A 22,779-nucleotide genomic window follows, 5' to 3' on the forward strand; every position below is an offset into this window, starting at 1 on the left:
ACATCAGTTTTGTTTACTTGATGACATTGAGAGAAGCTCATATATATTTCTCTTCCCGATGTTACTGGGGTTATCATTGCCAACTAGACGGAACTGAGTTTTCATCTATTTGGTTTATCATGTGCGTTTCATCCCCAGCGTCAAGAATTCCACCGATATCTTTCTGTACATGGATCCTATAGCTGAAGTGTTTCTACTTTCTACAATGCTCATTACAGAAGAAAACGTGATCCGTATCATACTTGCCCTTGCCCGAGATGATATCAAGAGCAATTAGTGTCTCATATTCAATTCGACACCAGCACATTTTGTGAATTTGACCAACTTTTTTGGTCATACCAGTATTTCACTTATATTCCCATTGGTTTTGTTCTCAGTGGTCTTGTGACATCATACAAAAACTTTGAACACCATGCAAAGAGCTTCATTGACCAGCAATTCGAGCAGAAGCCACAGGAGATGAAGAATGTGTTGTCAAATGTTATGAACCAGTGATTATGATATTGAACCAATGTTGTTATCATATGGTTTTCCTTTATTGATACAAGATGAAGTTTGTCTTCTTCAACCCCAAGATTAGAAATGAAATATGATGAAGATTTCTTTCCACAGAAGGAACTGAAATTTTAAACAAGAAACTAGTGACGCCTACTAAGGTTGAACGACAGGTTGTTGTTAAACATCTCGACATGACATGGTCCAAGTTGCCTTATTCAAGATCTGATTATATATGGATACATGAAATGAATTAGGATAAATCTTCCTTGTAATGTGTTTCAAAGAGTCAAATTAGAACAGACTCTACTCTCCTAATTAATCCCTGCTGAGTCAGACATATCTACATCTACATTCTTCAAAGATGATAGATTTTCTCTTAAAAGATGATAGATTCTCTTTTAAAAGATGACAGATTCTCTTTTCAAGATGAAAGCTTTATTGAATTTCTACACAAGTCCCGACAAAGAAAGTTGGTTTTATCCAAGACAAAATGGGCATCAAAGTCATAGTTCTGATTACAGCAAGAGTTCCACAAATGAAACATTTCTTCTGAGACTTAAATGAAGCAAAGAAGGCACCAAGATACAAGTTGATCAGATAATTCTGCAGAAATGCAAGCTTGATAGCATAAGTTTCTACACTGATATCCAGAGGTAACCCTGGCAATAATGATGAAGTGAAGGAAGACCAAGTTCACCACATTGAAGTCAAATGAAGATTGCATCAACATTCATGCATTACATTGATACATCTAACATTCAAACATGAAGTTTTACAGATCTTCGGAAGAACAAGAAGATTCATGGTAAGAAATACCTTTTAAGAAGAACGTAGAATTCAAAACCTCGAATACAGGAATCATGCAAATATCTGAAGAAGAGATGGACGCAATCCATAAAAATGAGCATTATCTTGAGATTGGGGCATGTTACCCAATCAACATGTTATATCAAAAAAGATAAAGAAAAAAATATATATGAAAAACGATTTCTATAGTTTCTCATTCAATCTTTTTAAAAATGAAATTATTGAAAAGTAAGAAAACGATTTCCTTAGTTTTTTACTTAGTAAACTATTTCCCACATCTGTAAGTCCTACAGTGCATGATGTTCCAAAAAGCCTTCGGGAGCTTTTTGATGTTTTTAAAACCTTCGGGCCATCTGTATGTACTGCAGTGCATGATGTTTCCAAAAAGCCTTCAGGAGTTTTTTGATGTTTTCAAAGCCTTAGGGTCATCTGTAAGTCCTACAGTGCATGATGTTTCCAAAAACCTTCGGGAGCTTTTGATGTTTTCAAAACCTTCGGGTCATCAGCATTACCAGGTAGAGTTCATAATGAGAAGAACTCATCTGAAGAAGGAAGAAGTTTATAATAGAAGAACTTGTTCAACCTTTACTTTAATTCATCACTCGATGGATCAGCATTGCCAGGTCAAGTTTATAATGAGAAGAACTCATCTGAAGAAGGAAGAAGAAGTTCATAATGAGAATAACTTGTTCAACATTTTGTTTAAATTCATCATTTGATGGATCACATTGCCAGGTAGAGTTCATAATGAGAAAACTCGTCATCTAAAGAAGAAGAAGTTCATAATGAAAGAGCTTGTTCAACCTTTTGCTCAAATCCATCACTCGATGGATTAGCTTTTCCAGAGAAAGTTCATAATGAGAAGAACTTATCTGAAGAAGGAAGAAAAAGTTCATAATGAAAAGAGCTTGTTCAACCTTTTGCTCAAATCCATCATTGATGGATCCAGAGAGTTCATAATGAGAAGAACTTATCTGAAGAAGAAGAAAATTCATAATGAGAAGAGCTTTTCAACCTTTTATCTAGAAGTCAGCATTAATTTAGAAGTTCATAATGAGAAGAGCTTGTTCAACCTTTTGTTTAAATTCATCATTTGATGGATCAACATTGCCAGGTAGAGTTCATAATGAGAAGAACTCATCTGAAGAAGAAGAAGAAATTCATAATGAGAAGAGCTTGTTCAACCTTTTACTTGACTCTATCACATAAGAAGATAGATCAGCATTAACATTTCCAGAAAAAGTTCATAATGAGAAGAACTCATCTGAAGAAGGAAGAAGAAGTTCATAATGAGAAGAACTTATTCAACCTTTTGCTCGAATTCATCATTCGATGGATCATCGTTGCCAGAAGGTTCATAATGAGAAGAACTTATATGAAGAGGAAGAAGAAGTTCATAATGAGAAGAGCTTGTCAACCTTTTGCTTGACTCTATAGATCAGCATTAACATTTCCAGTTAGAGTTCATAATGAGAAGAACTCATATGAAGAAGAAAGAAAAAATCCATAATAAGAAGAATTTGGTAAAACCTTTTGTTTGAATTCATCATTCGATGGATCAACTTTTCCAGAGAAGTTCATAATGAGAAGAACTTATCTGAAGAGGAAGAAGAAGTTCATAATGAGAAGAGCTTGTTCAACCTTTTGCATAAGGAGATAGACTAGCATCAACATTTTCAGAAGTGCTCATAATGAGAAGAACTCATCTAAAGAATAAGGAGTAGAACTTATTCAACCTTTATATGATATCACAGAAGGAGATAAATTGTCATCCCTAGTGGAAAAGTTCATAATAAGAAGAACTAATCCCAAATAAGAACTTGTTCAACATTACCATCATAATCAAGTGAAGTCAAATGGATAAAATTTTATTATCTTTTTGTCTTTGCTCCATTCTTGTTAACACAAGAATGAGCAAAGAGGGGCAACTGAAGATACTAATTTTTATCTATTTTTTTATTATTATCAATATTATTAATATTATTTTATTTATTATTTGTATTAATAAATATTATTACAAACAGGCCCATTACAACAAATCCTGGAGCCCAATGACCCAATTCAGGTCCAACTAGAACCGGCCTAGATCTGGAGACCTAACCCAGATGCAAAGGAAACCCTAGGGTTTCAAACATCTTCATCCAGCCGCCTCTCTCTTTCCACCGTTGGATCTGACTTGATCCAACGGCCCAGATGGCTCCAGACAAAACCCTAGGGTATCATTACCCTAGGGCCACGCGGCCGCTGCAGCTACTCCCACCATCTCTACCGCTGCCATGTCTCGTCGAAAGCTTCCAGAAGAGCCACTCCAGCCGCACACATGTCGCCCCAACGGTGAGTCACCACTGGAAGTTTGGTGACTCACCGAACAGTCCTCTTTTACCCGGTCCGAGAGCCACACCGTCGATGGTTATAAAAACCATCGACCACCTGCAAACAAGAGGAGAAGGGACAGAGAGAACACAACCAAAACCATCAAAAGCTCAAAGCAAAAATTAAGAGAAGCCTTACCGAAGAAGTTGCGACGTCGCTGGAGTTCATAGGCCGCCGTAGAAACAAAAATACCGAAGGTATTTTTCTTAGATCTAGGCAAATATGGGACGTTTTAACGAAAACTAAGGACAAAGTTGAACGTAGATCACTCAGATCTATCGTTCGGGAGGTTTTTGTTTTTCCGGCCACCGGAAGCGGTGGCCGGCGGTGAGTTTATCGGCGCACAATGATGCCGGCCGGTGACCGGCTTTCGTCCGATGAGGGAAGCTAGAGAGAGGCCAGAGAGAACTCTGGTTCTCTCATTTGAGAGAAAGAAGAGAGAAAGAAGAGAGAAGAAAAATGAGAGAGCTGGCCCATTTGGGGCATTTATACCCCTTCCCAAACGACGCCGTTTTGGGAGGGGTATATCTAATTTCGCGCATGGCCAAACCCTTTCCGCAGCCATCTGAGTTTTGTAATTATTCATTTTAGTCACTGAAACTAACTTCTGAACGTTCTAATTCAGTCTTCGAATTTTATTTTATTATGTTTTAGTCCTTACCACTATTAAATAATATATTTAAGGTAAATATCAAATTTAGTCCCTCATAGTTTAGTAATTATTATTTTAATCCCGTATTATGAATTATGGTTAAATTACACATTTAATGCCCATCTTTTATATATTTCGAATTAGTACTCTAGTTTTATAATTTTACATTTTAATCATTAAAATTTCATTTTTGATCTTTTTTTTAATATTTTAATACTATTTTTAATTCCTTTTATCTTAATCATTATTTGCAATATTATTTTATTATTTATTATTATTATTTTTATTATTTATATAAATAATATATATAATAAATAATATTTGTTTATTCGTTAAAATCCTGTATTTCATAAATTACTTTTAATAATCATTTTTTAATATATTATTTATTTTTCAATATTAAGAAAGGGTAGTCTTAAAACAACTGGATGTCCATTTTCTGATATTTTTAAATAAATAAATATCATATTTTATAAATTATATATTATTATTTTTAATTATTTATTTATTTTTTAATATCAAAGAAAAGAGCTGTCTTAAGGCACCTAGAAGTCCTTTTCTGATATTTCTAAATAAATAAATATTTTTTTATAAATATATAAATTAATATATATTTTCATAATTATAATTTTAAAATAATAGGATTATAAATTAAATATATTTTGAATTTTTAATTTCTAATAATAGAGACAATTTATAATTAAAAAGTACCAATTTTGGGCGTTGTAGGGGTGCTAATCCTTCCCTAAACGTAACCGACTACGAATCCCTTTTTATTATTAAAAAGAACGAATTTTTGGTTAAAACATAGATCAGTTTATCTTTTAATCGATGTTTTCTTAAAAACTCTTTAAAGGATGATTTTTAGGTATTCGACCTACCTGACCCAAAAGGCCGATGGCGACTCCCAATTTATTTTAAAAACCATTTATTCACATAATTTTTCCCGCCAAGTAAAAAAATTCGTGCCTTGACGAAAACCGATTACGACACTATGTATCTTAAAGTTAAATATATTATTTTTCCAAAATATATAATTGTTTATTGAATCTATTAAGCGATAATTCTTAGAAGCTTTTAAAATATCTTAATAAATATTTAATGTTAAAAAAGATAAATAAATTAAAGTGACAACTTTTTTATTCGAAATCATTGGTGTGAAATGTTACCCTTATTGTAACACTTACAGACTGATGTGGATGACATGCTCCGATATGAGGTGTTACATTAGGGCCATCGGAGCGACTCGCAGTAAAAATCTCAGAAAATTTAAAATCCATATTAAAATGTGTAAAATCATAAAAAATTATAATTAAATATACAAGTTCAAAAAATCATTCATACACTACAAACAGAAGTTAAAATCATACACGTTTCAGACTTTGATATAAAAACAGAATATAACCTGCATGCCCCCTAATCACATGCACCGTATTGCTCAAGAATGCTGGTGGAACTCCTCTATTGATGTCGATAGTTGCACTAGATCAATTCTTTTAACCTGAAATAGTGAGTAACAGAGTGAGCTTCGGGAAGCTCAGTAATACAGAACTACCAAGTGATGCTAAAAGACATGCAGATAATAGACAAGCATACATTTTCCTTGTCGATCCAAACGTCTACAGGATTTCGGAATAAGCTGAGGTTCCACAGATATTTCTTCGAATAAAATACATGATTGTTACAGTTCTGAGGAAACATTCAGAGAATTAGGTTCATGAGATCAAAATAGGGTGTCTAGTGTTCCCACAAAACCAATGAAAATGTACATACATTTTATTTAAAACAATAACAATTTAAAATGTATTTTTAATACCATGGCAAAACACTCAAACAAAACACTAATATGCATTTCCCAAGAACTTCATCCATAAGGACTTACCCAACGTCCATTGGATTTAGGTGTCAATCTAAGGGAACACCTTGGGTCCATAACGTCCTACCCTAGCCGAAGCATAGGTGCCCACCTGAGGGGAGTGCCCTTAGGTCCATAAGGACTTACCCAAAGCACATAGCAGAGGTTCCACTCTAAGGGAGTTCTTTATGGTCTATAAGGTCTTACCACTAGGCCTAGGAGACCACCCAAGGGTCACCTTAGATCCGTAATAAATTACCAGTTTGATCGGTTTTAACCTATACAAGGAATTACCAGTTTGGTCAAGTTGAACCTGCCGTAAGGAATTACCTGTTCGATCGGTCTAAACCTATAAAAAGAATTACCAGTTTGATCGAGCTGAACCTGCAAAGACTTTATATCAGATCCTAGAGTACCCCTAAGGAAAACATTTTTTTCAGAAAAAAACCTGTGGCAGGAGGAAATCAATGTTCAGACATATCAATTCAGTAGAAACGATATCCAGAGATCATAAATCAGATAGGCAGGCTTAAAACTTCAGTAACTCAGAAGTATCATTTAAACACATTTCATAACAGATAAAACAATAATATAATACATAGGGAATACACTAGAGGATTAATTTATTTATAAAAGTACTGGTATTTATCAGGTAGATAGCCATGAAACTTCTATAAACTGATTAAATCCAGAAACTAGATCACTATAAATGGGTTTGATATATGGGAAATTCATCAGTTATTCAGCATGTGATTTATCAAGCTTATATAGTATTCAGATACTTTTCGGAGGCATTATGTAATCATAAAGGTATTTAGAATCCTTTGCATTAAAGTTACTTGTGATTTCAGATATGACATGAGTGATTCCATTATTCAGGAAATTAGGGGCATTTTAGACATTAGGTTCTTGGAGAATTCTTAGTAATTTGATCTAATAAGGGAATAATGATGATTCATAGTATTTAAGATTCGTATCGATTTATCAGGATATCGAGTTAACTTAAATTGAATAAATTCCAGCATTGTGATATCTATCAACCGGTCAAATTGATGCACTTCAAGGGTATTCACACTTTAATACTGACAACTCTTATTGAACTGATCATCTTCATAATCATCGCTGAATGAATCTTAAGGGTACAACAATTATTCCAATGGTATTTATTTAATTTATGTATTGCAACGATATCAGAAAATGTCGACGTGCTGGATTCGTGGTTTAAAACCCTTATAGACGGTACACATATAAGATCATCAGCGTTTCCATACTTATCCAAGTTATTCGTTTAAGTCTAGGTCTTTGAGGGTACTTAGGTCATTTAGTAGTCAAGTTATCCAGATCACTTCGGAGTTTTTATAGTAATTCAATCGTTTCCACAACTCAAAAATCTGCAATACTTCCATTTAGTTCAACTTCGTCATATAATAATCATTTTACACTTTAAGGGTATTTGGTCATTTTACACTTCAGGGGTAATTCTGTGATTTCATAATCATGTAATTTCGGTATTAAAGTTTTAACGAGGATAAATAAAATTTAGAGATTTCGAGGTTATTTGTTCTTCTGGATAATCGTTGAACTTGAAATCATTCTTATCAGTCTTCTTATGTCCATACAAGTAGTATGAGCCTTATTCAGTTTAATTTATTTTATCATGCAATCATATCGAAATTAGAAATTTATTAATCACACACATGTAACTAAACCTATTTATATGTTCATCAACTAATGTTTGCATATTCCATAAAGCATACATAAGTAGTAATGTATTACCTGAATTTCATGCTCCACATATCGAACATTTAAACTCCATTCGATCACTCTCGAACTTGAATTCAACGTTCAATAATTTCTCGGATATATAGCGAACGAATTTATGTCAGAAACTGAACTTAATTGGAAAACCACATTTTATTCCAAAGATAAATCACTGAAAAACGACTTACCGAGTGCGAATTTGGAAAAAAAGACTTCGGATTCAGACTCAGGACGTGGAAACATAAAAAATGTCTTTTCAAAAAATTTGATTTTTTTTCAAAGTTAACGGTCATCGATCAGACCGGTCAAAGTCAATGGTCATACTGGTGAACGATCAATGGGTTAGGTTAAATTCAACGGGTCGAGTCAAAGTAAACAAGTCAGGTAAACGGGTTGGGTCGGGTTCACTTGATTTGGGTTAAACAGACCTGGTTCGGACAGGGTTGGGCAAGTTCAGACCAGTTGGACCAGTTCTAGAAGAAGCCAGAGCTGGGGATAAGTCTCACGCGTACGTGGTGGTGCGTGACGACGGTGACGAGGGAAGTTTCGGTTACCGATTACTCTAAATGAAAACCAAACACAATAATCAGTCCGGATTAGTATGAAATATGAGTTAAAACAACAAAATTAAATGATAAAGAAATCGGTGCGTTTACCACTACAGACGGCGAATGGGCGATGATGGAGCGATGATTCCACTTGGGTTCTAATCAGAAGAACACGGGGATCTCAACCGTAGTGACGGTGAGGTGAACGGCTGGGCTAATCGACCAGAAATGACGAAAATTCAAACGGCAAGGAAAGGTTTTTCGACGAATTTCTTCGGCTTAAATCCCGACGATCGATATCCAATCTCGGTGAAAAATAAAAGGGGTTTTGATCTCCTTTCGATGGTGAACACAACAATGGTGGTGGCTGGTTAAATGATGGTCGGATGGTGAAGAATCGGGGCGATAAATAGGGTCGATGAGGCTAGGGTTTGGGGAAATTGAAAATTGGGGAATTTGGGAAAATTGGGGGAGTTAACCAATTTTAACTTACCGTGATAAATTGGGAAAATTCAGGGCTAAGTTTCTAAACTTCCCACAGGTTCTGAAATCGAGATATAACTTTTATAAAATTTATAATTTGGTCCTCAACTTTTCACTTGTTACGACTTTAATTTAATACATTAAATTAATAAAATTTAGTCCCTAAATTAGGGTGTGACAATTCTCCCATCCTTAAAAGAATTTTCATCCTCGAAATTTACTCAAGTCATGAAAATATTGGAATTGAGCTTCTAACAATTATTATATATCTTCAAATAGTTTTTACAAAAGTACGGATCCTCTATTATTCCTTAACCAACTGAGTATACATTCTCGTCAGAACTCTCCCTCATCCTAATAAAAATATATGAACAAAATTATCCTTGTGAAAACAATTTGACCTTAGATACGAAGTTAGGTTCATATAGCGATAATATATCCTAATTTCATTTATAGAGTCGGGTCAGAATTTCTCAGATAAGTAACTTTCACATTACTCGTGAGGCACTTTACAGATTTGGACAAACGTTACTGGTATTCCTTTATATATAGGTCAAGCCCTAACAGATAAAAAACTTAGGTTAGCTCACTACAGAGAAGTGCTCGATTTTGGAGTTCTGGTTTAGAGAAGTACGATTATAATCTAGGGGCATATACTGACCAGACATCCTATAACAGTCGACCGGATGGTCTACCCAGAAAAACTTGACTCAACCTAAGCTCATATACCATAAAATGTAACACCAACAGACTGATGCGGATGACTCGTTCCGATCTGAGGTGTCACATTAGGGCCACCGAAGCAACCCACAATAAAAATCCCAGAAAAATTTAAAATCTTTATTAAAACATTTAAAATCATAAAACAAATTATAATTAAAACTACAATTTCAGAAAACCATTCATATACTACAAACATAAGTTAAAATCATACATGTTTCAGACTCGGATATAAAAACAGAATATAACCTACATGCCCCCTAATCACATGCACCGTACTATGTAAGAACGCCGGTGAAACTCCACTACTGATGTCGATAGCTGCACTGGATCAATTCTTTTAACCTGAGATAGTGAGTAACAAAGTGAGCATTGGGAAAATCAGTAATATAGAACTACCAAATGATGTTGAAAGACATGCAGATAATAGACAAGCATAAATTTTCTTTGTCGATCCAGATATCTACATGTTTTCGGAATAAACTAAGGTTCCATTGATATTTCTTTGAATAAATGACATGAATGTTACAGTTCCAAGGAAACGTTCAGAGAATCAGGTTTCAGAGATCAAAATAGGGTGTCTAGTGTGTTCCCATAAAACCAGTGAAAAGGTACATATCTTTTTTTTAAATAGTAACATTTTAAAATGTATTTTTAATACCATGGAAAAATCCTCCAACCGAACACCAATATGTAGTTCCTTAGAATTTCATGCATAAAGACTTACCCTAGGCCCATTGGGTATAGGTGTCAATCTAAGGGAACACTTTGGGTCCATAAGGTCTTACCCTAGCCGAAACGTAGGTGCCCACCTAAGGGGAGTGCCCTCAGGTACATAAGGACTTACCCAAAGCACATAGGAGAGGTGTCACCCTAAAGGAATTCCTTAGGGTCCATAAAGTCTTACCACTTGGCCCATTAGGCCTAGGAGCCTACCCAAGGGTCACCATAGATCTGTAAGAAATTACAAGTTCGATCGGTCTGAACCTATATAAGAAATTACCAATTTGATTGAGCTGAACCTGCCATAAGGAATACTAGTTCAATCGGTCTGAACATATATAAGTGTTGAAAACATTTTTGTATTTCGATATAACAAATTAGTTTAAATGAATTTTAAGATTTTACAAATGATTATCTAAATATATTCGATTCAATTAATCAAATATCAAATTATTACTCCAAGTCTTTTAAGATAAATTTCAAACCTTACTAAATGTGTAAAATTGTGTTTTATACTTAATATATTTTTTAAACAATTTTCACAAAGTATTTTGAATCAAAATCAAGCCTAAAATCAATTTTTCAGAGTGATGCACCAATCCATACATAGATGCACCATGAATTAAATTGAACATCGAAAGCATTTCATGCATCGATGCACATACCATGCACCGATGCACTGAGGATTTTATGAAAACATCGAATGCATTTGATGCATCGATGCACCAGCCATGCATCGATGCACTCTGGCTATTTTGAAACATCGAATGCACTTGATGCATCGATGCACTCTTAGTGCACCGATGCGCTAAGGGTCCAACGGTCAAAATATTTGAATTTTACACTGATGCATCGATGCATCATGGGTATGCATCGATGCACTGACGCTCCCAACTATTTTAATTAATTGTTTTCACACTTAAACGGCTGTATTGACTCCACTAATCATCCCCAATGTTTAGAAGTGATTCAAGGTGTATTTAAACAAGCTTAGAAGCCATTGATAAAAAATAAGAAACATCAAGCAACTAGAATCAAGAGAGAATCAAAGAGAAAGCATCAAACCTCAATTTGAGCATTTCAAGCCTATTTTTCATTCAATATTCATTTTGCTTTCAAGAACACTTATTATGCTCAATCTTATTTATTCTTGAGTGTTCTTTCTTTATTCTAGAATTGTGCAAACATATTTGCCTTGTGAGGTTTTTCTTGTAAGTTTGCAAATTTGTAATCTTCTCTTTGAGAAAATAGTGTTCTCAAGAATTGGGGTATATTCTTGAGGGAGTTGTAAGGTTATCTCTTTGGCCTCAAAGAAAGAACAAATTAGTGAATTTGTTGGAAAATCCTTAGTGTGGATAGCTAAGGTAGTGGACGTAGACTTTGGTTGATAAAGTCGAACCACTCTAAATCACCGTGCAATTACTTTCAATTTTCTACAAAAGCTCCCACAAATTTTTTAATTACCAATTCACCCCCTCTTGGCCGATTCCGTCAATCGATTAACTCAACAATTGGTATCAGAGCCTAACTCATTTGAAGGTTTAATTGCCTCTTGAGTCGATTCGGGAAGGTTTAACAAGTCTTCTTTCTTCAATGGGGCTAACTATGCCTATTGTAAAAATAGGATGATGTACTTCATTCAAGAAAGTGACATGGGAGCATGGAATGTCGTAGGAGAAGGATACATCAAGCCTCTCACTCATCCAAGATTATGGAGTGAAGGAGAGACAAAGATGTTCCAGCTCAACTCCAAAGCCATCCATATCATATTTTGTGACCTTGGACCAGATGAATACGAAAGAGTTTCATCTTGTACAACCGCCAAAGAAATATAGGACAAACTTCAAGTCACTCATGAAGGTACCGATAAGGTAAAGAAATCTAAAATTAGTATTCTAACGTATAGCTATGAAAATTTCAGGATAAAACCAAATGAAGATATCAAAGCTATGACGGATAGATTCTCAACGATTGTTAATGGTCTCAAATCATATGGATAGATCATTTCAAATGAAAATCTTGTGAGGAAGTTAGTTTACTCCCTTTCAAAATCATGGCAATCAAATAAGACGGCAATCATCGAGTCTAAGGACCTCAAAAATAAACCAAAAAAGAAGGACCCAATCATTTGCTATGAATGCAAAAAGTCGGGGCATGTCAAATATGATTGCCCACAATTGAAGAGGAATAAGAAGTAGAAAACCTGTGCTTGATGGCATTCGGGGAAGATTCTAAGGTAACCTCTAACTCATCTGATTTTGATGATTTATCCTATGATGAGTTATTAGAGGAATATAATGGGTTGGCTTCGAATTATGAGAAATTGTTTTTAAAATATAAAAATGATATTTCAAAATTGAAAAATGAAAATAAACTCATATCCAAAACCAACAACGATCTTGAAAGTAAAATCAAAGATTTGCAAATCAAACTAGAAGAGTTTGAAAAGAAAATTTTGGTTTTGCAAAATTTACTTTCAAAGGTCAATGATGATCATCAAAAGAAAATTGATGATCTTAAAGTTTCTTTTGATAAAGTTGGAACAAAACGTTTTAAAAATGGAGAAAATTCAAAATCCAACTTTGTTAGAAAAAGTTTTAAAAACTACAATCATAGAGGTCCCCAAAGAACCTGTAATGGAAAAATCGTTAGAAGTATATGGGTTCCTAAAGAGCTCATTACTACTAAAGATAAGGATATCCTACACAAATGGATACCTAAGGGGACTAGGATTTTGGAAACTAATGAATATGACCCAAAAGAATTTGGGTACCAAAAATCAAAAATTAATCTATGTTTGTAGGAAAATGAGCATTGCTACAAGGAACGGGAAACAAATCTAAATTCATGGTACCTTGATAGTGGATGCTCGAGACATATGACCGGGGACAAAAACCTATTCATAGAGCTTAATGCCAAAAATGGAGGAGAAGTGACTTTTGGTGATGATTTAAAAGGTCACATTGAATGTATAGGTACAATAGGCAATACCTCTTCCATTCAAATTAAAATGTGTTATATGTGAATGGATTAAAGCATAATCTCTTGAGTATTAGTCAATTATGTGATAAGGGATTCAATGTCATATTTGAAACTAATGGTTGTAAAGTCATTGACATTGCATCTAATAGGATTATGCTTGTTGGTCAAAGAATAGGAAACATATACATGGTGCATTTAAACTCTATAGAAATGACTAATTTATGCCTAGTTGCAAAGGATGAGCATGATAGTTGGTTATGGCATAGGAGACTAGGACATGCTAGCATGAGTGTTTTGCAACGGTTAGTTCAAGGAGAACTGGTTCGAGGGCTGCCTAAACTAATATTTGATAATGATAAAATATATGATGCTTGTGCTAAAGGAAAATAAAAGCGAGTTTCTTTTAAATCCATTAATGACGTATCAACTAGTAGAGTATTACAATTGATCCATATAAATCTTTTTGGGCCAACTAGAACTACTAGCTTGGGTGGAAAACAATATGCATTTGTCTTGGTAGATGACTATTCTAGATATACTTGGGTTCTATTTTTAAGTACTAAAGATGAAGTATTAGAACATTTCATCACATTTTCAAAAATAATCCAAAATGAAAAAGGTTACTCTATAACTAATGTTAGGAGTGATCATGACATTGAATTTGAAAATCTTGGATTTATTGAGTTTTGTAATTCTAATGGTATTAGCCATAATTTTTCAGCACCTAGAACCCCTCAACAAAATGGAGTTGTTGAGAGGAAGAATCGAACTTTTGAAGAAATTGCTAGAACCATGCTTTGTGAAAATAATTTGCCAAATTTTTTTTGGGCGAAAGCCATAAATACCGCTTGTTATGTTATAAATCGAGTAATAATTAGGCCAATTTTAAAGAAAACTCCATATGAAATTTTCAAAATAAAAAGCCTAACATTAGCTATTTTCATCCTTTTGGATGTAAATGTTTTGTTTTGAACAACGGTAAAGAAAACCTTGGCAAATTTGATGCTAAAACTGATGAAGGAATTTTTCTGGGTTATTCCTTAAATTCTAAAGCTTATCGAGTATTTAATAAAAGAACTTTAGTTGTACAAGAGTCTATACATGTTGTTTTCGATGATAATCCCCTTCCGAGGAAGGATTCTTGTGTGAATGATGATGTAGGTATTATAAATACAAATGACGTTAGATAAGACGTTGGAGAATCATCATCAAAGGAAGAAACGAAAGATGAGGAAACTCATGATCCTCTTGAGAATCCAACCATTGAAGAAAGGGAAGTATCTTATCCAAGAGAGTACACCTATGTCAAGGATTGTGAGATTATAGGTGATCCATCCAAAGAGGTAACAACTCAATCTTCACTTAGAAATATTTGTAATTTTGTTGCATTTATTTCATGCATAGAGCCTAAGAATATTAAAGAAGCATTAAACGATGAACATTGGATTATGGCTATGCAAGAAGAATAAATCAATTTGAGAGAAGTAAAGTATGGACATTAGTTGAAAGGCCTAGTAATAAATCTACTGTAGGAACTAGATGGGTATTTAGGAATAAGCTTGATGAGAGTGGTAATATAGTGAGAAACAAGGCTAGACTTGTTGCTCAAGGGTATACTCAAGAAGAGGGCATAGACTATGATGAAACATACGCTCCCGTAGCTAGGATGGAAGCAATTAGAATGTTATTAGCATTTGCATGTTTTCATGAATTTAAATTATATCAAATGGATGTTAAAAGTGCATTTTTAAATGGTTTTATAAAAGAAGAAGTGTATGTGAAACAACCTCAGGTTTCGAAGATTCATAATTTTTGGATCATGTTCTTAAATTGACAAAAGCGCTTTATGGTTTAAAACAAGCTCTTAGAGCTTGGTATGAAAGATTGTCAAACTTTTAATTGAAAAGGTTTTTCAAAGGGAAGGCTGACACTACATTGTTTTTAAAGCATAAAGGTAAAGATTTATTAGTAGTTCAAATTTATGTTGATGATATAATATTTGGTTCTACTAATGATGTTCTTTGCCAAGAATTTTCTAAGCTAATGCAAAGCAAATTCGAAATGAGCATGATGGGGGAGCTCTCATTTTTCTTAGGACTCCAAATCAAGCAAAGAAAAGATGACATCTTCATCAATCAAGCTAACTACGTCAAAGATATGCTCAAGAAGTTTGGACTGGAAAATGGAAACCTCGTGACACTCCAATGAGCTCTTCTACAAAGCTTGACTTGGATGAAGGAGGTAAATGTGTGGATGTTAAACTATAGGTCAATGATTGGATCTTTACTGTATCTAACTGCAAGTAGACCGGACATTATGTTTAGTGTTGTTTATGTGCTAGATTTCAATCATGTCCTAAGGAATCACATTTACTAGCTGTTAAGAGAATCTTTAGATACCTTAAGGACACTCCTAGTGTAGGACTTTGGTATCCTAGAGACTCTAGCTTTAGCTTGCATGCCTTTTCTGATGTGGATTATGGAGGATGCAAATTAGATAGGAAAAGCACCTCCGGTACTTGCCAATTCCTTGGAAATATGATGATTTCTTGGTTTTCAAAGAAACAAAATTGTGTTGCATTATCTACCACTGAAGCGGAATACATTTCAGTCGGTAGTTGTTGTGCACAAGTTTTATGGATGAAACAACAACTTTTTTATTATGGAATTGAAGTAGGTACCATTCTATCAAGTGTGACAATACTAGTGCTATTTGTCTCACTAAAAATCCCATCCAACACTCTAGAACTAAGCACATTGAAATAAGACATCACTTCATTAGAGACCATGTCTCTAAGGAAGATGTAGTTCTAGAATTTGTTGATACTTTGCATCAATTAACGGATATCTTTACAAAACCTTTAGACAAGGAAATATTTTGGACACTTAGGAGAGAATTAGGTTTAACTGACCTATCTTCACTAGTATTTAAAATAATTTTAGCACTTTTAAGAATAAATGAAAAATGCTTATAATGGTAATTTTTGATTGCATTCTTTGCTATTAATTAGGGGGAGTTTATGTTATTTGATGAAAATTAATTTTATGTTCAAATATTGTTTAAAGATTAATTTGATTAATTGAACATGATTAATTTTCAATATATGAGTTGCCAATACCACTAGAGCTAATTAATTTATCATTTTAAGTGTTTAAAACGGATTTTTGACATTTATGTGCTTCATGCATCGATACACTTAACAGTGCATCGATGCATCCCTTTGAATGTGCATCGATTCATCATGATGATGCACTGATGCACGCCTTGAATGTGCATTGATGCACGGGGTTATGCATCGATGCATCCGTCGGGTTTTTAGATAAAACCCTTGTTTTTCTTCATTTTCTCAAAACCTAACTCTAAAACACTCACGTCGTTCGCCTCTCTCTCTCTCTCTAAATCTCCTTTTGCTTAAAATCAACAAAATATGTTGGAATCCTTGAGTTTTTCAACTCTCAATCCTGCATTTATCATCAAATCGTGCAAAACAACATCAATTCCTCTCAAATCCGAAATTTTCAAGGTAATATTTCAAAAACCCTATTTTATTGATTTTTGATCTTAGGACTAGTTTTGATTAGTTCTAGGATGAAATTATATCAGGCATTGATAGTTTGATGATTACAAACTAGTTTTTACAACTAATTTCATCAAAAACTCATAAATTTTAAATAAATTTGTAAATTTTCGAAATAATAAAAAAAATTCAAAAATCTAAAATAAATTTTTTATTTAATTATGTTGTTTTCATGAAAACTATACATATTATGATTTTACAAATTTATTTTAGTTTTCAAAACCTTTCCTATTAGGATTTGGTTTAGAAAACTTTGAATTATTGAGGACTCAATTGAGTATTGGGATTAATTATTGTGCATACATGTGTTTCAATTTGCAGGTTATATTCTATTTTTCGATTCCTAAACAATATCTAATCCCAAACGCCCTAGGACTTCGTCAAGTCGTTCTCGTTCAAACCAACCTCCTAATCTCGTTCCTCCTCCACCTTCAACTCTATTAGGATCTTGTTTTAACATTCCTGGGCATCGTAGAGACCGGTCAATGGGTTTTTAGACCCGGAAAACAAACTCCGGGAGCTAGTTCCTCACGAGCTGCTCCTAGCTCCTCTCGTGTTCCTCCTCTTCCTCTGGCTTCTGACGATGATCCTGAATTTCAACAACTTATGCAAGACATCGATGATCACGTACCTGATGACGAGCCTGCACCGGAACCAACTCCACAAGAAGATCAAATGCCTCCATATTTTCGTTTTTGGAGACATTTGATTTACGGTATGCGTCCATAGATTCACGCTTCACATTCATTGAGTCCCAGCTCTCTACCTTGGGAGCTCGACAACAATATATGAATGATCGTTTGGATGCACTCACGCTTGAGATAAGAGCTCGTTACCCTCCTCCTCCTCCCGATCCTTCTATGGATGAATAGACTTATTTTGCTTTAATTATTTTTGGGTTGAACTTGAATTTAAATTGTTAAAACATTTTGGATTGTCTTTCTTTGATTGTTGGATGATTGTTTGATGGATATTGAACTTTTATTTCATATATATTTTGGTTTGTTTCAATATGCATCATTTACCTTTTAGTTGAAATATGACCATTTACCATTTCACATTTTATTATGAATATTGATTATGAAACTAATGGCTAATCTCTCTTTTGATGTGATCTTAACAGCTTAAGCTATATATATATATATATCAATTGGCTATGTTTTTCAAAACCTTGTATAATCGATTTTAAGTCTTTTTGATTTAACAAAAAGGGGGAGAAATGTTATGTTTTAAGGGAGAAGCGTTATAGTAAGGGGGAGTAATTTTTCAAAATTGATTTCAAATTTTAGAAAATCTTAAATTAACACAAATGTTTTGTTATATCAAAAAGGGGGAGATTGTTGAAAATATTTTTTTATTTCGATATAACAAATTAGTTTAAATGAATTTTAAGATTTTACAAATGATTTTCTAAATATATTCGATTCAATTAATCGAATATCAAATATTACTCCAAGTCTTTTAAGATCAATTTCAAACCTTACTAAATGTGTAAAATTGTGTTTTATACTTAATATATTTTTTAAACAATTTTCACAAAGTATTTTGAATCAAAATCAAGCCTAAAATCAATTTTTCAGAGTGATGCACCGATGCACCAATCCATGCATCGATGCACCATGAATTAAATTGAACATCGAATGCATTTCATGCATCGATGCACATACCATGCACCGATGCACTGAGGATTTATAAAAACATCGAATGCATTTGATGCATCGATGCACCAGCCATGCATCGATGCACTCTGGCTATTTTGAAACATCGAATGCATTTGATGCATCGGTGCACTCTTAGTGCACCGATGCGCTAAGGGTCCAACGGTCAAAATATTTGAATTTACACTGATGCACCGATGCATCATGGGTGTGCATCGATGCACTGACGCTCCCAACTGTTTTAATTAATTGTTTTCACACTTAAACAGGTCTATTGACTCCACTAATCATCCCCAACGTTCAGAAGTGATTCAAGGTGTATTTAAACATGCTTAGAAGCCATTGATAAAAAATAAGAAACATCAAGCAACTAGAATCAAGAGAGAATCAAAGAGAAAGCATCAAACCTCAAATTTGAGCATTTTAAGCCTATTTTTCATTCAATGTTCATTTGCTTTCAAGAAACTTATTGTGCTCAATCGTATTTATTCTTGAGTGTTCTTTCTTTGTTCTAGAATTGTGCAAACATATTTTCCTTGTGAGGTTTTTCTTGTAAGTTTGCAAATTTGTAATCTTCTCTTGAGAAAAGAGTGTTCTCAAGAATTGGGGTATATTCTTGAGGGAGTTGTAAGGTTATCTCTTTGGCCTCAAAAGAAAGAAAAATTAGTGAATTTGTTAGAAAATCCTTAGTGTGGATAGCTAAGGTAGTGGACGTAGACTTTGGTTGATAAAGTCGAACCACTCTAAATCGCTGTGCAATTACTTTCAATTTTCTGCAAAAGCTCCCACAAATTTTTTAATTACCAATTCACCCCCTCTTGGTCGATTCTGTCAATCGATTAACTCAACAATAAAAAATTACCAATTTGATCGAGCTGAACCTGTAGAGACTTCATACCAGATCCTCGAGTACCCCGAAGAAAAATATTTTTTCAGGCAGAAACCAGTGGTAACAGGAAATAAGAGTTTAGACATATCAATTCAGTAGAAATGGTTTCCAGAGATCATGAATCAGACAGGCAGACTTAAAATTTCAGTAACTCAGAAATCTCAGTAAAACACATTTCAAAACAAAAAAAAAGAATCATATAACATAGGGAACACACTAGAGGATCCAATTATTTTTCGAAGGTACTGATATTTATCATGTAGAGAGTCATGAAACTTCTGTAAATGATTAAATTCATAAACGAAATCCTTATAAAAGGGTTTGATTGGAAAATTCATCAGTTATTCAGGACGTGATTTATCAAGTTCACATAAAATTTGGACTTTTTGGAGGCACTATGTAATCAGAAAGGTATTCAAAATCCTTTGCATCAGAGTAACTTGTGATTTCAGATATGACATGAGTGATTATATTATTCAAGAAGTCAGGGGCATTTTGGATATTAGGTTATTGGAGAGTTCCTAGTAATTTGATCTAATAAGGGAATAACAATGATTTATAGTATTTAAGATTCGTATCGATTTATCAGGATATCGAGTTAACTCGAACTGAACAAATCCCAACACTGTGATATCTATCAACTGGTCAAAATCGATGCACTTCAAGGGTATTTACACTTTAATACTGACTACTCTTATCGAACTGACCATCTTCAGAATCATCGTTGAATAGATCTTAATGGGACGAACAAGTATTCGAATGGTATTTATTTTATTTATGTATTGCAATAATATCAGGAAATGTCAACATGCTTGATTCGTGGTTCAAAACCCTTATGGACGATATATATAAGATCATCAGTGTTTCGTGACTAATCCAAGTTATTCGTTTAAGTCTAGGTCTTTGAGGGTACTTAGTTCATTTAATAGTCAAGTTACCCGGTCACTTCGGAGTTTCCAGAGTAATTCAGTCATTTCCACAATTCAGAAACCTACAATACTTCAATTTAGTTCAACTTGGTATAATATAGTCATTTTACACTTCAAGGGTATTTTTGTCATTTTACACTTCAGGGGCAATTTCATGATTTCATAATCAGGTAATTTCAGTATTAAATTTTTAACGAGGATAAATAAAATTTAAAGATTATGAGGTTATTTGCTTTTCGGATAATCGTTGAACTTGAAATCATTCTTATCAGTCTTCTTGTGTCTATACAGGTAGTCTGAGTCTTATTCATTTTAATTTATTTTATTACACAATCGGATCAAATTTAGAAATTTATTAATCACACACATGTAACCAAACTTATTTATCTGTGCATCAATCAATGCCCGCATGTTCCATAAAGCATAAATAGATAGTATTGTATTACCTCAATTTCGTGCTCCACCGATCGAACATTTAAACTCAATTCGATTATTCTCGAACTTGTATTCAATTTCCAATAATTTCTCGGATACATAGCAAACGAATACGTCAGAAACTGAACCTAATCAAAAAACCAAATTGATTCCAAAGATAAATCACTGAAAAAATAGCTTATCGAGTGCGAATTTGGCAAAACAGACTTTGGATTCGAACTCAAGATGTCGAAAAACATAAATAAGACATTTCGAAAATATAACTTTTTTATCAAAGTTAACGGTTATACCGGTCAAAGGTCAACGAGTTGGGTCAAAGTCAACGAGTCAAGTCAAAGTCAATGGGTTGGGTCAGGTTGACTCGGTTCGGGTTAAACAGACTCAGTTCAGACCAGGTTGGGCCGGTTCAAATCGGTCCAGATTGGTTGGATCGATTTTAGAAGAAACTAGAGTTGGGGACAAGCCCCACGCGCATGCGACGGTGCGTAGTGGCGTGTGACGACGACAACGAGGGCAATCCTGGTGGCCGATTACTCCAAACGAAAACAAACACAATAATATGTCCAAATCAGTATGAAATACAAGTCAAAAGAGCAAAAGTTAAAAGAGAAAGGAAATCGACGCGTTTACCATGATGGACGACAAATTGGCGATGGTGGACCGACAATTCCACTTGGGTTCTGATCATTAGGACACATGGATCTCAACCGTGGTGGTGGTAAGGTGAACGGTCGAGCTAATCGAATGGAATCGACGAAAAATCGAACGGCGGGGAAAGATTTTTCGACGAACTTTTTCTGCTTAAATCCCGATGATCGCGGCCGATCTCGATAAGGAATAAGAGGAGTTTAATCTCCTGTCGACGACGAACACAACGATAGTGGTGGTAGGTTAAATGATGGTCGGACGGTGGAGGATTAGGGTGATAAAGGGGGTTAATGGGGTTAGGGTTTAGGGTTTGAGAAAATTGAGAATTTGGGATTTTGGGAAATTTGGGGGAGTAAATCGGGTTTTAACTTACCATGATAAATTGGGAAAATTCAAGGCTAAGTCCCTAAACTTCCCACAAGTTCCGAAACCGAGCTACAACTTTTATAAATTTTACAATTTGATTCTCAACTTTTCCATTATTATGACTTTAATTTAATACTTTAAATTAATAAAATTTAGCCCCTAAATTGAGGTGTGACAATTATCGTAACTCCATACATATCAAAATTTTATCAATATAATAGATATCTAAAAAATCATTTTATAACATTTATTCGACTAAAGGGATGCAAAGGTTACAATTGTAATTATAGAGTAAACTATTTATTTTGTGCTGTATTTATTATCATATTTTTATTTTAGATAATTAATTATTTTTTAAATTATATCTAATGTCACATTAATATTTTTAAAAAGTAGACTGAAAAACTGGAAGGCGGAGAAACAAGCTCATTTTGATATATTATTTGATTGAAAAAAGATCACTAAAACATTAACGCTGAAAAAATAGAATAGTTTAAAGAATTAAAATTAAAAAAATATTTAAAATAAAAATAATCTTTAAATTATAATTTAACAATAATTGATGGTTGAAATAATTGTTTTATGATAAATGAACACTAATAATGATGGTACAAGGTAACTGGGTGCGCGCATTAACTGAGATAATATGTAGGCCTAAGTAAGAATAGGCTGGGTTTAAGAGAATTTGTGGATTGAAATAATACTAGCATGATTCAACATGTTTGGGCATTAGTGGCTAAGGCGGTGTCTCTTTAGGTGAGGTGGGTGCATGAATATATTCTGGGGAGGCTTTTTATGGACTTTGCTGTAGGCCACCGATAGATTGGATAAGGTGAAGACTATAGCAGCTCGATTTGTGGATCCTCACTCTGAAT

Source organism: Hibiscus syriacus, unplaced genomic scaffold (genome assembly GCF_006381635.1).
Source record: "Hibiscus syriacus cultivar Baekdansim isolate YM2019G1 unplaced genomic scaffold, ASM638163v2 tig00000731_pilon, whole genome shotgun sequence".
NCBI classification, from domain to species: Eukaryota; Viridiplantae; Streptophyta; class Magnoliopsida; order Malvales; family Malvaceae; genus Hibiscus; species Hibiscus syriacus.